The sequence below is a fragment of the Equus asinus genome, chromosome 20, assembly GCF_041296235.1.
Source record: "Equus asinus isolate D_3611 breed Donkey chromosome 20, EquAss-T2T_v2, whole genome shotgun sequence".
Lineage (NCBI taxonomy): Eukaryota > Metazoa > Chordata > Mammalia > Perissodactyla > Equidae > Equus > Equus asinus.
In genome coordinates, this window is record NC_091809.1 from 90,559,380 (window position 1) to 90,572,092 (window position 12,713).

At 38.5% G+C, this 12,713-nt stretch overlaps 1 protein-coding gene and 1 pseudogene across 3 annotated transcripts in view; one reads left to right on the forward strand and one right to left on the reverse strand.

Moving 5' to 3' along the window:
- Positions 1-12,713, forward strand: part of LOC123278917 (olfactory receptor 2AG2-like) — a 410,069-nt gene that overhangs the window by 261,643 nt on the left and 135,713 nt on the right. The window lies entirely within an intron of this gene.
- Positions 406-1,848, reverse strand: LOC106837595 (olfactory receptor 6B9-like; annotated as a pseudogene).

Below are 12,713 nucleotides of genomic sequence, written 5' to 3' on the forward strand. Positions count from 1 at the left end.
TCAGTCCCCTAATCCCCTTGGAAGCAATAAACAGGCCACAGTCATGAAACTGACTATTGCAGAACCTCTCTGTGTACTCCTCCTAAGATAGAGAGGACTTTTAAAACAAAACAAAACCAAATCAAAATGGAAAAATCTCACCAAAAGAATTCTAAAAACTAGTTGGATAATAACTGATTATTTCTTAATATCTTCCTAAAAATAAAATCATTCTATAACTCTTTTAGTAACATATGTCTTGTAGAGTTCTGATTATTTCACTCACTGCCTTATAAAAGCGAACATTTAATGAAGGCCAGACAGGAAAGGAGATTTTCTTTGACATCTAGCCTCTTATCCCTAAATTATTGTACTATGTCAGCATGTTTACAATTGCAGACTTTCACCTAAAAAGGTGTTTTTTTGAGGCTAAGTCAAAAAATGAAAAGAGAAGGAACATCTAGATGTTTTCATCAAAGAGAATCTCTCAAGAACGGGGATCAGCCACTTGCCATGGTTTTTCTGATGGCATCTTTGATCTCCTTGTTCCTTAGGCAGTAGATGATGGGGTTGGGCATGGGAGTAAAGACTGCACATATGACTGAGATCAATTTGTTAGAATTAAATGAAATAATGGCCCGAGGTCAGACATACATGAAGATCACAGTTGTGTAGAAGATGACCACCACTGAAAGATGAGAGGCACAGGTAGAAAAGGCCTTCCACTGCCCAGTGGCTGAGGGAATGTGGAGGATGGTAGAGACAATGAAGACGTAGGAGAGGACAGTGGCTGAGAGAGGAAACACAAGGATGATGATGGCTAGCGCAAAGTCCACCAACTCAGCCATGGAAAAGTCCATGCAGGCCAGTTTGAGGATAGGGGACACATCACAGAAAAAATGGTTCAAGATATTATTGCCACAGGAGGCAACTTGGGAGATAAACTATACTTTTGTCATGGAGATGGTGAAGCCACTCACCCAGGAACTGATGGTCAGTTGAACACAAAATCCTGTGGTCATCATGACTGGATAGTGAAGAGGCCAATATATGGCCACATAATGGTCGTAGGCCATGACAGCCAAGAGCACGCATTCAGTACAGGTGAGTGAGATGAAGAAATAGAACTGGGTCATGTATCCCAGGAAAGAGGTGGTATTGAGATGAAGTAGGAACCCAGCCAGCATCTTGGGGACTGTGACAGATATATACCAGGTCTCCAGAAAGGACATGGTGCCCAGAAAATAGTACATGGGCTTGTGCAGGGACCCAGTGACCCATACAGTGAGGGTGATGACCAAATTTTCCAACAGCACAAACAAGTAGGTGACGAGGAAAAGGAGGAAAAGTGGAACCTTCAGCCAAGGGGAAGTAGGGAAGCTCACCAGGATGAGCTCACTACTATAGATGATATTTTCCTTCCACATGGTTAGGACACCAAAGACAAAGGATTTAATGATAATAGCACCAATTGAAGAGTGAAATCCACATCAGCAGCAAGGGGCCCTTAGGTTACAGGTACTTTATCATTAAACTTAACCCTAATGTCATAATCTGGTCCTAGGGTATGATTTGGGAGTCAGGACAGGCGTAAGATCCTCTCCAGAAAATAAGGCATTAGAACAGGATCTGAAAATGAATCCACCACAGACACAAAACTAAGAATCTCAAAGTAGAATCATGAGGTCAGATTTAGGATTCTGGCCTTCAGATCTGTGTCAAAAAGAAGTCTTCAGGTAGTACTTTCCTCATCAGTATATTCCCAGATTTCAGGGGCAGCTATAAGCCAGGAGACTAGGGTTATTGGAATAAGTGCCAAGGATGATCCAGAAAGAAGACATGGAAGTTCAAAATCTGGAGAAAATAAACAGAATATCAATGGGAAAAATCCCTTCTGGCCAGAATTGCTGACTCTGGCTTACTCTTCAGCTGTGTTGTATGTATGTCTTTTGAAGACCCTGGCAAAGATGGTTAACAATTCTCTGCCTATTTTGGGGGCCATGGCCTAAAAAGCTAAATGAAGTATGTCTGATTTCTCAGAATAATTAAATGCATTTTGACTTTTTAGATGGCTTCTGATAACACTAATAATAGTTATAGATGTATTTATACATCAATATGCAGATATATGTCTATAACTATTACTTGTATATTAAACTTAACTTTATATATAGATATACATATATAGTAAATGTATATATATAATAATTATATATAATACATACTTATACAGTAGTTATATATATATATGTAAAATAATTCACATTTGATTCCAAGTTAATTTGTGTGATTCATCAATATCCTCTTCAAAGACTTGCTCAAAATTGTTACACTGCAGGAATGAGCATTGCTTGATTAATTCTATCTCCTCCTTGATTCTGAAACTGCTCCTTACTATGGACACGGCTTGAGGACAAGTTGCATAGGGAGCTGCCTTGAGAGCAGAGAGTCAGAAGATTCAATAACTCAAAAGGGCTCTGGGCTTCCCAGGATACAATATGATCTGAGAAGAGAAGTGAAATTTAAAAGCACTTTCTTCACAAATGGGGATAGAAGAAAAAGAAAAGTAAAGATAAAAATTGGCTTGAGACTATAAATAGAATTATTCTAAAAAGATGCTTTTCAAGGAGATCAATAGAGATGATCTGGAAAAGAAATGCAGAATTAAGGGAACTGGACATAAGAATAAGATTGGAATTTCCTAGACAATTAGTAATTATTTCTGGTATATATGTACTTAGTGGCCAAATATCCCCAGATCTACAATAATGTAGTTGGTTATATGTATTGGAAAAATGACCATAGTGAAATAGAACTCAAATTTGACTGCTTTCTCCCCTAAAATGAATGATCCTTTAATTAATTTTAACAACTTTCTTAGGAAGGTAATTTTTACCCAAGAATTTTGAGGCAATGTGGAAGCACTTAGCCTAAATCTGAACAATTATAGAACAAGGTTGTGAAGGAATTTTTACGTCAGAATGCACACTCAGTTGTGTCTGCTACTTCAGGAATCATAGGAAACAAAAGAGTTATGAGACAAGAAACTCAACATGGACAAAAGAAGCCCCAATATTCAGAGAGTACTAAAGCATTAAAGAAACTACAGAGCTGTGGGACAAATAATTAGAAGACCTGAATTCTAGTCCATGATTTCTCTCTTGTTAACTTTACAGTCTGAAGCAAACCTCAACTTATCTAAATTTCAGTTCCCTTAAGAGTGAAAAAAAAAAGCTGCAATACTAAAAAATTCAACAAATCATGGATGCAGACAATTTATAGCATTGTTAATGGTTAAGATAAGGATCTTTTGAATACTTATTGGGGGCCTAGCCCCATACTGCATATTGAAATTATAAAAATGGACAAGTCAGATTTATCTGTTAAAAATCTTGAAAAGGAGATAAAACAAGTTAACAAGCCATACAATCCAATGTGTTACAGTCATAAGAAAGATGCAAACTCAGGTATCCCTTTGGAGGAATGTCCTAACACTGCCTTCAGAGGTGGGCTTCAAAGAAAGCAATGGGGTTTCCTTCTTACCCGCATCTGGGCAGCTGAGCTCAATTTTATTTTTGAGGAAGCTCAGCCCTGAGCTAGCATCTGCCAATACTCTTCTTTTTGCTGACGAAGACTGGCCCTGAGCTAACATCCGTGCCCATCTTCCTCTACTTTACATGTGGGATGCCTACCAGAGCATGGCTTGCCAAGTGGTACCATGTCTGCACCCGAGATCCCAACTGGCAGACCCTAGGCTGCCAAAGCGGAATGTGCACACTTAACCGCTGCACCACCGAGTTGGCCCCTGAGCTCAAAATTTGCTGGAGAAAACTCACAAATGAGAACAGATGATACCATCACAAATTTGTGTTCATTGAGCTCAACTCAGTCAAAACAATGGCTGGCTATCCTACACTATGTTTTAAACCAATTCACTCTCCACTTTTCCCAAAGACTCTTGCCTCTGATTTCCAATCTGCTGCTCCAATCCCTCCTCCAACTCTGAGCAGATAATTTTACTTCTTATTTTACAAAGACAAATGAGGCTATCAGGTGCATATGTATTCAACTTCCCACAACCAAATCATTATGCTCACCTTCTGACATCTCTGCTTATTCCTTCTGTATTTCTTATCTAAAACTGGTTTCTCTTTCTGCTCTACATCTCATGAATTTTCTCAGGAAACTCATCTATCAGAAATACCATCTCTTTTTTGTATATTAAAATCATTTCAGGGGCTGGCCTGGTGGGATTGTGGTTAAGTTTGCTTGCTCCACTTAAGCAGCCCGGGGTTCACAAGTTCGGATCCTGGGTGCAGATCTATGCACTACTCATTGAGCCATGCTGTGGCAGTGTCCCACAGACAAAATAGAGGAAGATTGGTACAGATGTTTGCTCAGGGACAATCTTCCTGGAAAAAAGGAAAAATCATTCTTTTCACAAATATTCATGGAACACCTACTATGTGAAAGGCACTATTCTAGATGCTTGCTATAGGTCACTGAACAAAACAGACAAAAACAGACCCAAAGCCCTCATTTTAAGAAGTTATGTCCTAGTGGAGGGATACAGGAAATAAATACAGTCCTTCTCAAGACTTTGACTGAATGCAATAAGAATATAAATGTAGGAACTGATAAGTTCTATGAAGGAAATAGAACAAGTTAAGCAGAATCAGGAGTGTGTAGAGCAGTGGCAGTTTCATGTTTTAAGTAGGATAATTTGGATAAGCCTCATTGAACAGAGTCGTGAAGAAGGTGAAGGCGTTAGCCACTGTGGCTGTCTGATGGAGGAGCTGTCCAGACAAAGGTAGTTCAAAGACCCTAAGTTGAGGCACAATGCGAGGAACAGCAAGGAGTCTAGTATGGTTGGAGCAGAGTGAGTAGAAAAGAGAAATTAAGTCAGAGAAGTAAAGTTTAGGGGAGATGATGGAGAGCTTATCACCATGGTCCTTTTAATCAGTTGTAATCATTTTGGTTTTTACTCTGGGAGGATTGGGGTCACTTTGGAAAGTTTTGAGCAGTTGAGTGACCTGATCTTATCATTGTTTTAAGAATTGTTCTGGCAGGTTCTTCTTATCTGGATAATTTCCTACAACGTTTAAAGCTTATCAATCAATTATCTCTGTTCCTAAAAATAATCCTTCTTTACCAGTCATATTTTTGTATCTGCTTCAGAACACTGTTCCATCAATTTATCCCTCTCTTTCCTTGCCTTTGTTTACTTTCTACTGCTACTACCTCTCTGGTAATGTCCAGGTCTTTCCCATTTTAAAAATATTAGTTATAGTTTCCCAATACATGACCCCTCCCCTGACCCAGCCCCCACACTTTTATCCCTACCAAGGGCCAGGTAGTTCCAGGCACTCAAAACACCAAGACAAACAGACATTTGAGCTATCTAGTAAAGGTGAGAGAAGGGAACAGAGAATTAGAACATAGTGTAATAAGCATTGCAATAGAATATTGAGGATTCTAATACTCAATAGAATACTGAGTATTGGGAAGCCATAGTAGAGAATAATTCTTTGTCAGAGGAGCCCAGAAAGCCTTCTCCAAGGAGATACCATCTGAACGGAAATAAAGCATTGTACAGTTTTGGAAGGAAAGAGAAATATAAAGGAGAGAAAATAGCAAATACAAAGGCACAGAGCAAAGAAATGAAGTGTCAATGATAGAGTGATTTGCATTTTGATTAGAAGGAATTGGTGGCATGGAGTAAAGAAATGGCTCAAGGCAAGGCTGGAGGATGAGGTTATATACGATTAGTCCTAATACTTCACACTTTTTCCTATAACTTTTTACTAATTCTCCCCATTTCCAACACTGAGTCGTGCAACATCTGACAGAATTCTTCTTGTCACAGTGACTGCATATGGAAAACAAGATGTCTAATTTGCATATTCTTTAATATTAGCCTGAGCTGTCTTGATTTTTAAGGTTCACATTTTATTCTTGAAACTTAGAATAAGTTGATAGTATTGCCTCAGACATGACCTACATCTCTGCATATACCCACCATTCTGGGTACATGAATGAAGGCCACATGTCCTACACTTTCTCTCTGCTGAATGCTCACCCAGTTTTCCTAGTTGACTTTCATCATCTTCACTCCTCATCTCTGCCTTTGCCTGTATAATCTGCCCAATAATAAGACTATTCATCACTTACTGGATCCCTATCCTATAGCAGAATTTATACTAAGTTATTTACATACTTTATATCACTTAATTCTCACAGCAACCAAATAAAGCAGATATTATTGGTCCTACATCACAGGTAATAGGGTAAATCATTGGCTAAATTCCTACAGGTAAAAAGTGGCAGAGATTGAATTATAACCTAAAACTGTCAATCTCTATACTCTTTCTACTGTGCAATAATCCTTCCCTAAGTCTTGCTTCCCACCTCTCTCTGTTCCCACTGACACAATCCCAATTCACACCCAAATACTGTAGATCCATAGTCTATTCTTTTCTTATTTCTTTACCATCTTGCCCACTCTCCTGATCCCTGGTTTTGATCCTCATACTGAAACCAACTTTCCTTTTCATTCAAGTCTTTCGTGTCCAAACTCTTCACTCCTGAATTTAACATTTATACCTGATCCAAGCCTTTATAATCAATCTATAATTTCAAACTCTGATTTTTCAGCTGCTTTCCATGAGCAACTTGCCTTCTAAGTTTGTGTAACAATCAAGACCCCCTAATATTTGTGATACTTTTCACCCCACCCCTAGATAGACCCCCAAATGTGTTTAAAGACTGAATCTACGTGACCTCCCCCACTGTATGTTGACCTCTGATCCAACCACTGACCTGGTGTGTTCCACCTCATTGCTCCCCATTTCCTAACTTGAAGGTCTTTATTAAATAGTGCAAATACTGGGTGGGGTTTTGTGTAATTAGAGTGGAAAGTAGGATGGAAAGGAAAATCAAAACTTCAAGTCTTATCAGAGATAGAGTAGGCATGCCTTGCAAGGGGCTGGAACCCAAATAGAGACAGGCAAAAGCGCTGTTGTGCATTTAAGACAATGTTTGTAGATAGTAAATTGTATTCCTTTCTCCAGACTGAGTGATAAAATATAAATATGAACATTTGACTCTCCAGTTTAAATCCCTCAGTGGCTACTGTACGTCTGAACTCCTTACACTCAGTAGCAGGTCCCTCGTGATATGACCCCCACATTTCTCCTATCCTAATCTTCTTCCTTTGTCAGATACTCAAGCCAAGCTTGAGCCACATTTGCACACACTCTGTCTTCTACCTGAAATTCTTTATAACTCTTACCACCTGGAAAATGCCTAGTTATATTCATCCTCTCAAACCACCAAACCATCCCTAACTGCCTCCGCCCCCCCACTCACAACATGCATACACAATCTCCACCTCCTGCCCTTCACCCCAGCTATCTGGTTTTGTAACATTTTGGAACTCAGAGCATCACTGCATGATAACTTATCATTTTGCTTTCCTGTCACCATTACCACATTTGTGAACTCCTTGAAAATACCAATTTTATCCTATTTTCAACTTGTTCATATTTTTATCTCTAGTGTCAAGCACAGTTCCAGACGCGTGGTTGGCACTTTAATAAGCAAATAATTTGTGATGTGTAATTAAGACCAGACATCTCACCACAGTGCATGCTGTTTACTTTTCTTTAGGGACCTGGGTGAAGTAGATCATCTTGGTTGAGTCTGGCTTGGAGATCTTGATTCAGATGTCCAGTGGTCAGATCTGTGGAAAAGTGTTCCAGAGAATATAGCCTGTTACTTCTTTGAGTCTTTGCCTCTCCACCTGAGGGGAGTTGCAGTTGGTGACAGAAAGGAAAATGGAAAAGAAGGGGGAAAGAAAATAATGTAGAGGCTTTTTAATAGCCTAATGTAAGTCCTGGAAAATTGATGCTCTATGTAACAGAAGAGTTGCATGACTTTGTGATTCTCTTTGCCTTGGAAAGACTCTGGGGTCTAGATGGATTATAGGGAAATAAAAATTATTCCACTATTGATTCAAAGAAAATTCAACATCATTTCAATTCACATTTGCGGTAAGACTTTTAAATCTAAAATCCAAAGGTTACTTCTGGGCCTGTTGGATGCCCCTGCTGGATGATAATATCTCAAGATGGGAGAGATGTTTCCATTTCATATGTTTTTTCCCTGTGATCTGTTCAGTTTGTGTCTCTTCCCATTCCTCTCTCTCTCTCAACCTCATTCTCTGTTTCTCTGCCACTGAACTTGGGCCAGCTTTGTATGCTGACTCCTCTCACAGTCCTGATCCAGACAGGACCAAGGGCTACCTAGGTCCAGGATGCAATGAGTCCACTGCTCAGTAAAGACAACTGTTCTTTAAAAGACACATCCTTGGGAATCTGATTCACAAATGCTATAGAAATTTCAAGAAAAACATTATTGAAGAAGTTAGAGAAGTTTCCTTAGTGATCTCCAAGGGTCAACAAACAGTGAAGATGCTGGATGATTGTAAGACAGAGAAACAGAAGAACAAAAAGTTCATGGCAAATCAGCCTGGTGACTGATCCTAAACCCACTCTCAAACTTTGATTTTCCTTCCTCTCCATGGTTGTCTGGGAAGTAACTATTATTGGTGACACATTATTTTAAAGTATTAATATTATTCAGACTGGGTGCTGTAGAGAGGATCATAGTAAGATGACAAACATGTTAAGAGTACATACTAAGCTCAAGGGAGAAGTATATCTTTCCCTCCCCACCCTCCACTCAAGAGAAGGGTACCCCCAAGCATCAAGGCACATGACTGCACATAAAGCTAGGGAATCAAGCTTTGGTGGGTGAAGCAAACTTAGAAGTAGCCAGTTTTGGCTCTTTTATTTTTTTTTTTATTAAGGTTATGAAAGTTAACATCCTTGTGAAATTACAGTTGTACATCATTATTAGTCATGTTGTAGGTACACCACTTCTCCCCTAGTGCCCTCCCCCCACCCCCCTTTCCCCTGGCAACCACTGATCAGTTCTCTTTGTCCATATGTTAACTACCACCTATGAGTGGAGTCATACAGAGTTCATCTTTCTCTGTCCGGCTTATTTCACTCAACATAATACTCTCAAGGTCTATCCATGTTGTTGTGAATGGGACGACTTTGTCCTTTTTTATGTCTGAGTAGTATTCCATTGTATATATATACCACATCTTCTTTATCCAATCATCAGTTGCTGGGCACTTAGGTTGGTTCCATGACTTGGCTATTGTGAATAATGCTGTGATGAACATAGGGGTGCATGGAACTTTTGGAATTGCTGATTTCAGGTTCTTAGGATAGATACCCAGTAGTGGGATGGCTGGGTCATAAGGTACTTCTATTCTTAACTTTTTGAGGAATCTCCATACTGTTTTCCATAGTGGTTGCACCAGTTTGCATTCCCACCAACAGTGTATGAGGGTTCCTTTTTCTCCACAGCCTCTCCAACATTTGTCACTCTTGATTTTGGATATTTTTGCCATTCTAACAGGTGTAAGGTGATATCTTAGTGTAGTTTTGATTTGCATTTCCCTGATGATTAGTGATGATGAGCATCTTTTCATGTGTCTATGGGCCATCCGTATATCTTCTTTGGAGAAATGTCTGTTCATGTCCCCTGCCCATTTTGTAATTGGGTTGTTTGATTTTTTATTGTTGAGTTGTGTAAGTTCTTTGTATATTACGGAGATTAACCCTTTGTCGGATAAATAACTTGTGAATATTTTTTCCCAATTAGTGGGCTGTTTTTTTGTTTCAATCCTGTTTTCCCTTGCCTTGAAGAAGCTCTTTAGTCTGATGAAGTCCCATTTGTTTATTCTTTCTATTGTTTCCCTCATGTGTGGGGTTATGGTGTCCAAAAAGATTCTTTTGAAGCTGATGTCAAAGAGTGTACTGCTGATATTCTCTTCTAGAAGACTTATTGTTTCAGGCCTAATCTTTAGGTCTTTGATCCATTTTGAGTTTACTTTAGTAAATAGTGAAAAAGAATGGTTGATTTTCATTATTTTATATGTGGCTGTCCAGTTTTCCCAGCACCATTTGTTGAAGAGACTTTCTTTCCTCCATTGTAGGCCCTCAGCTCCTTTGTCAAAGATTAGCTGTCCATAGATGTGTGGTTTTATTTCTGGGCTTTCAATTCTGTTCCATTGATCTGTGTATCTCTTTTTGTACCAGTACCATGCTGTTTTGATTACTGTAGCTTTGTAGTATGTTTTGAAGTCAGGGATTGTGATGCCTCCAGCTTTGTTCTTCTTTCTCAGGATTACTTTAGCAATTCGGGGTCTTTTGTTGCCCCATATGAATTTTAAGATTCTTTGTTCAATTTCTGTAAAGAATGACATTGGAATTCTGATTGGGATAGCATTGAATCTGTAGATTGCTTTAGGTAGTGTGGACATTTTAATGTTTATTCTTCCAATCCATGTCCATGGAATGTCTTTCCATCTCTTTATGTCGTCGTCGATTTCTTTCAAGAAGGTCTTGTAGTTTTCATTGTATAGATCTTTCACTTCCTTGGTTACATTTATCCCAAGGTATTTTATTCTTTTTGTTGCGATCGTGAATGGGATTGAGTTCTTGAGATCTTTTTCTGTTAGTTCATTGTTAGCATATAGAAATGCTACTGATTTATGTATGTTGATTTTATACCCTGCAACTTTGCTGTAGTTGTTGATTGTTTCTAATAGTTTTTCTATGGATTCTTTGGGGGTTTTCTATATATAAGATCATGTCGTCTGCAAACAGCGAGAGTTTTACTTCTTCGTTGCCTATTTGGATTCCTTTTATTTCTTTTTCCTGCCAAATTGCTCTGGCCAAAACCTCCAGTACTATGTTGAATAAGAGAGGTGAAAGTGGGCACCCTTGTCTTGTTCCTCTTCTGAGAGGGATGGGTTTCAGTTTTTGTCCATGGAGTATGATGTTGGCTGTGGTTTTGTCATATATGGCATTTATTATGTTGAGGTACTTTCCTTCTATACCTATTTTATTGAGGGTTTTTATCATAAATGGATATTGGATCTTGTCAAATTCTTTCTCTGCATCTATTGAGATGATCATGTGGTTTTTGTTTCTCGTTTTGTTAATGTAGTGAATCACATTGATTGACTTGTGGATGTTGAACCATTCCTGTATCCCTGGTATAAATCCCACTTGATCATGGTGTATAATCTTTTTGATGTATTGCTGTATTCAGTTTGCCAAAATTTTGTTGGGGATTTTTGCATCTATGTTCATCAGTGATATTAGCCTGTAGTTTTCCTTCTTTGTGTTGTCCTTGTCAGGTTTGGGGATCAAGGTGATGTTGGCTTCATAGAATGTATTAGGGAGAGCTCCATCTTCCTCTATTTTCTGGAATAGTTTGAGAAGGACAGGTATTAAATCTTCTTTGAATGTTTGGTAGAATTCTCCAGAGAAGCCATCTGGTCCTGGGCTCTTATTTTTGGGGAGGTTTTTGATTACTGTTTCTATTTCTTTACTTGTGATCGGTCTATTCAGATTCTCGATTTCTTCCTGATTCAGTTTGGGTAGGTTGTATGAGTCTAGGAATTTATCCATTTCTTCTAGGTTGTTCAATTTGTTGGCGTATAGTTTTTCATAGTATTCTCTTATGATCCTTTGTATTTCTTTGGTATCTGTTGTGATTTCTCCTCTCTCGTTTCTAATTTTATTTATTTGAGAGTTCTCTCTCTTTTTTTAGTGAGTCTGGCTAAGGGTTTCTCGATTTTGTTAATTTTTTCGAAGAACCAACTCTTTGTTTCATTGATCCTTTCTACTGTCATTTTTGTTTCAATATCATTTATTTCTGCTCTAATTTTTATTATTTCCCTCCTTCTACTGACTTTGGGCTTTGTTTGTTCTTCTTTTTCTAATTCCGTTAGGTGTCGTTTGAGGTTGTTTATGTAAGATTTTTCTTGCTTATTGAGGTGAACCTGTATTGCAATGAATTTCCCTCTTAGGACTGCCTTTGCTGTGTCCCAAATCAGTTGGTACGGTGTGTTTTCATTTTCATTTGTCTCCAAATAATGTGTGATTTCTTCTTTAATTTCTTCAATAATCCATTGTTTGTTCAGTAGCATGTTGTTTAGTCTCCACATTTTTGGCCCTTTCCCAGCTTTAGTCTTGTAGTTGATTTCTAGTTTCATAGCATTGTGATCAGAAAAGATGCTTGATATTATTTCAACCCTCTTGAACTTATTGATGCTTGCTTTGTTTCCCAAGATATGGTCTATCCTTGAGAATGTACCATGCGCGCTTGAGAAGAATGTGTAACTGCTGTTTTTGGATGAAGCATCCTATATATATCTATTAGGTCCATCTGATCTAATTTTTCATTTAATTCTATAATTTCCTTGTTGATTTTCTGTCTGGATGATCTGTCCATTGGTGTTAATGGGGTGTTGAGGTCCCCTACTATTATTGTATTGCTGTTGATGTCTCCTTTTAGTTTTGTTAATAGTTTCTTTACGAATTTTGGTGCTCCTGTGTTAGGTGCGTATATATTTATAAGTGCTATGTCATCTTGGTGGAGCGTCCCTTTTATCATTATATACTGCCCCTCTTTGTCTTTCTTTATCTGTTTTGCTTTGAAGTCTACTTTGTCTGATATAAGTATGGCAACACCTGCTTTCTTTTATTCATTATTAGCTTGGAGTATTGTCTTCCATCCCTTCACTTTGAGTCTGTGTTTGTCTTTGGGGCTGAGGTGTGTTTCCTGGAGGCAGCATATTGTTGGAT